Genomic DNA, 5,081 nt, shown 5'->3' on the forward strand with positions numbered 1-5,081 from the left:
TAATTAAGTCTTCTCTACATGAATGATGTGTGGACAACGATGTTAATACAGAAGCAGAATCAGAGCATATCACTACTCTGTCTGCTCTTACCTCTTCAATCCACATCAATGCTATTATGATAGCGACCGTTTCAATAGCATAGAGCATTGCAATAGTCCAGCATGGACAGGACAAGAGCTTGAACAAGGAGTTGTGAAGCATGTTCCAAAAGAAAGGGCCTGATCTTTTTGATGTTGAATAAAGCAAATCTGCAGGACCGGGCAGTTTTAGCAATGTGGTCTGAGAAATTCAACTTATCATCAATCACAACTCCAAGGTTTCTAGCTGTTTTTGAAGGAGTTATGGTTGATGAGCCTAACTGGATGATGAAATTTTGATAAAGTGATGGGTTTGTTGAAACCACAAGCAGTTCTATCTTAGCCAGGTTGAGTTGAAGGTGATGGTCCCTCATCCAACAAGAAATGTCTGTTAGACATCAGGATGGAATGAGAGGTAGAGTTGAGTGTCATCAGCATAGCAGTGATATGAAAAGCCATGTTTCTGAATGACAGAACCTAGTGATGCCATGTAGACAGAGAAGAGAAGTGGTCCAAGAACTGAGCCCTGAGGCACCTCAGTAGCTAGATGTTGCGACTTGGACACCTCACCTCTCCAAGATACCTTGAAGGACCTATCTGAGAGGTAAGACTCAAACCACAAGGCAGTCTCGGTCGAATGTCCACTTCTGAAGCCAGATTGGTTGCTGTCCAGGAGGTTGTTCTGTGTGAGAAAGGCTGAGACTTGGTTGAACACAACTCGTTCAAGTGTTTTTGCAATGAAAGGTAGAAGGGAAACTGGTCTGTAGTTCTCTAAAAGAGCTGGTTTAAGAGTGGGTTTCTTAAGAAGTGGGGTTATACGAGCTTGTTTAAATGTTGAGGGGAAAACATCAGTGTGAAGGTTTGTGTTAACGATGTGAGTGAGTGCAGGTATAACGGCAGGAGAAATGGCTTGAAGGAGATGAGATGGAATAGGATCAAGCGGACAAGTAGTAGGATGATTGTAAAGGGTGAGTTTATAGACTTCTGCCTCAGAGAGTGGAGAGAAGGATGAAAACGAGTGTATGTTTGCTGGTAAGATGTGTTTGACAGTTTGTGGTGTGGAAAATGTTAACACAGAAGCAGAATCAGAGCATATCACTACTCTGTCTGGTCTTACCTCTTCAATCCACATCAATCCTATTATGATAGAGACTATTTCAATAGCATATATTGATAGCTTAGATGATACTCTTTTAGTTATTGATACATTCAAGTCCGGGATAAAAACTCCTGTTCCTGCAAGCTCTTTATTTGGGTCTTTTGATCCATCTGTATAAATATGCGTACTCGCATAAACTCTTTGCTGTAGCCTATATGTCTATTCACCATATATTTAATATTACCCATTTCCTCCCAGTCCCTTTTCTTGTCTAGTATTTCCAAATCAATTTTAACTTCAGGAATTAACCAAACTGGTACCTTGCCCCATACTGGAGACAGCTGTTTCGTTTCCCAATATGCCCACAGGTGCTGGCACCCAGCAGAAACCGACTAATACACCTTTTCTTTGTACACGCCATAATAATGTCAATATTTCCCTTAATTAAGTCTTCTCTACATGAATGATGTGTGGACAACGATGTTAATACAGAAGCAGAATCAGAGCATATCACTACTCTGTCTGCTCTTACCTCTTCAATCCACATCAATGCTATTATGATAGCGACCGTTTCAATAGCATATATTGATAGCTTAGATGATACTCTTTTAGTTATTGATACATTCAAGTCCGGGATAAAAACTCCTATTCCTGCAAGCCCTTTATTTGGGTCTTTTGATCCTTCTGTATAAATATGCGTACTCGCATAAACTCTTTGCTGTAGCCTATATGTCTATTCACCATATATTTAATATTACCCATTTCCTCCCAGTCCCTTTTCTTGTCTAGTATTTCCAAATCAATTTTAACTTCAGGAATTAACCAAGCTGGTACCTCGCCCCATACTGGAGACATACTGCATTATATATTAGTTATGTTCTCCAGCATGACTCTTCATTGATGTCCAATATACCAGGGACAATTTTACTCTACGTAGACTTAATGGCATTTCATTTGCCTCTACTAATAGTGCATTGACTGGAGTTGATTTAGTTATTCAGACAGACTTCTGAGACAACAAAATGCTTTAATCATCTACAACAAGAGAGCTGTGCTGATCACTAAGCGAATATTTAATTACTACAATACTAATATCTCGCTAGAAATGACATCAAAGGCGAAAAATTGTGAAAAACTTACATTTACACATAAACTGCTCAAACTGGCGTCCGCTTGTATTTCTTAGCTCAGCTCTCATTGAATCGAGGACTCTTGCCGCTGAGCTCAAGCATCTCTGCGGGCCAAAAAGACGGGTGTTTCCAGATTACTGGGTGTTTTCACACCGGGACGGGCGGTTTTAACTATCCAAACAGAAAAGCACAGAACCCTAAGAGGCCACGCGTTATTCTTTTTTACTTTCTTGAGTTCCCAGCTATTTAGATATGATTTAACAATATTTGCTTAATGTTGTTCTTCGTTTGATGAGAAATAAACTCAATAATTCTTAAGCTGATCACCAAACTGACAGACAGTGATTTACCTCGTTATTTTGTCTCTATACATAAAGACACATTTGCATAGATGGGCGAACATAATTACCTGATTGTGTAAATGTGGCCAATTACATTTACATTAAGCACCCAGTTTGCGCTTGTCTAGTTAAAAGACCCTAAAATAAAGTGTCACCTATTTTGCATCAAATATGTCTACATATAGTCCACAAGACCAAATAATAGCTGAATTATGTCAGAGGCTTCAGAATAAACCCATGTTTCCCATGTTACCTGGACAGTTTAACTGCTCAGGACAAATAGGGGACTCATGAACAACTATCCCCCCCAAAAAATAAAAAATGTAATTCTTTAATTCAATTCAATAGCATATGTCCTAATTTACATATGAGAGTAAAGCCTGAATTGAAATGTTCATTTAGGAATCAGAAACAAGACACCCTTTGAAGCTGAAATAGAAGACTGTGTTGATTTGAAATGAATGTATTAAAGGTTTGAATGTCAAACTCAGTCAAAACAACTGCAGTATCTTCCTCTAGGGGGCAGTGATACTGGAGACTTCTGCATCTCTTTTGACAATGAAAACAGCTGGAAAATGTTCTTTGAGAAATCTGTAACAAGACACAGCCTTTGAAGCTTAGGTAGAAGATTGTATTTATTTTAAACTATATTATGGGTCTCACTTTATATTAAGTGTCCCTAATACATGAGTACTTACATAGTAGCTAGATGTGTACATAGTATGTAACCACAGTGTAAGTACGAGGCCATGCGTTATTCTTTTTTACTTTCTTGAGTTCCCAGCTATTTAGATATGATTTAACAATATTTGCTTAATGTTGTTCTTCGTTTGATGAGAAATAAACTCAATAATTCTTAAGCTGATCACCAAACTGACAGACAGTGATTTACCTCGTTATTTTGTCTCTATACATAAAGACACATTTGCATAGATGGGCGAACATAATTACCTGATTGTGTAAATGTGGCCAATTATGTTTGCATTAGGCACCTAGTTTGCGCTTGTCTAGTTAAAAGACCCTAAAATAAAGTGTCACCTATTTTGCATCAAATATGTCTACATATAGTCCACAAGACCAAATAATAGCTGAATTATGTCAGAGGCTTCAAAATAAACCCATGTTTCCCATGTTACCTGGACAGTTTAACTGCTCAGGACAAATAGGGGACTCATGAACAACTATCCCCCCCAAAAAATAAAAAATTTAATTCTTTAATTCAATTCAATAGCATATGTCCTAATTTACATATGAGAGTAAAGCCTGAATTGAAATGTTCATTTAGGAATCAGAAACAAGACACACCCTTTGAAGTTGAAATAGAAGACTGTGTTGATTTGAAATGAATGTATTAAAGGTTTGAATGTCAAACTCAGTCAAAACAACTGCAGTATCTTCCTCTAGGGGACAGTGATACTGGAGACTTCTGCATCTCTTTTGACAATGAAAACAGCTGGAAAATGTTCTTTAAGAAATCTGTAACAAGACACAGCCTTTGAAGCTTAGGTAGAAGATTGTATTTATTTTAAACTATATTATGGGTCTCACTTTATATTAAGTGTCCCTAATACATGAGTACTTACATAGTAGCTAGATGTGTACATAGTATGTAACCACAGTGTAAGTACACATTGGTACATAGTATCTACAGCTGTAATGTTTGTGTAACTACACACATGTAACAACCCACTGAATGGTATGTGTAAGAACAAATGTGTAACAGGACATTGGTCACAGCACTTTTTGGTAATGAAAGTACAAATGTGTAACAGGAATAACAGCACTTTTTGGTAAAGAAAGTGTTACACTTTATATTAAATGTATCATGTAATTACTCTGATATTACACAGCAGCGGCGAGCAAGTTAGGCTTTACATATAAATTGTGGTTGGTGTCCAGAATGTTACACTTTATATTAAGTGGACAGTTCCTGAGGAGTTACCATGTAAGTGTATTACAGTGGTGCACTGACTCCAAGTTGGGATCCAACTCCTCCCACTTTACATATCCCTAAACCTACCCGTCTCCACCCCCTGGATCAAATGGTTCCAATGACTCTTATACATATTGTTGTTACAAAATGTACCATATTGGCCCGAATATAAGACGACCCTGATTATAAGACGACCCCCATTTTTCCAAATGTACCTTTTGGAAAAAGGCTTTTTAAAAACCAAATCTTGTTTTTTTTCTCAGTAAAACACATTTTGTCTTCAATTATTTTCATATTGCATATTTTTCCTATTTTCATTTTTGTTTTGAAAGTATGGTAAAAACTGGTCAAATGTACCAACAATCACATTTTAAAAATATACACTTTTTGATATATCATAAAAAAAATAATAATTAACTGAATTAGGACATTTAGGCTATCCATCTAATAGTCGCCTACCAAAATCATATTAACAGTAGAAGTAGAGTTGGTCCCATCAG

The sequence above is a fragment of the Sinocyclocheilus grahami genome, unplaced genomic scaffold, assembly GCF_001515645.1.
Source record: "Sinocyclocheilus grahami isolate Dianchi unplaced genomic scaffold, SAMN03320097.WGS_v1.1 scaffold2091.1, whole genome shotgun sequence".
Taxonomy (NCBI): domain Eukaryota; kingdom Metazoa; phylum Chordata; class Actinopteri; order Cypriniformes; family Cyprinidae; genus Sinocyclocheilus; species Sinocyclocheilus grahami.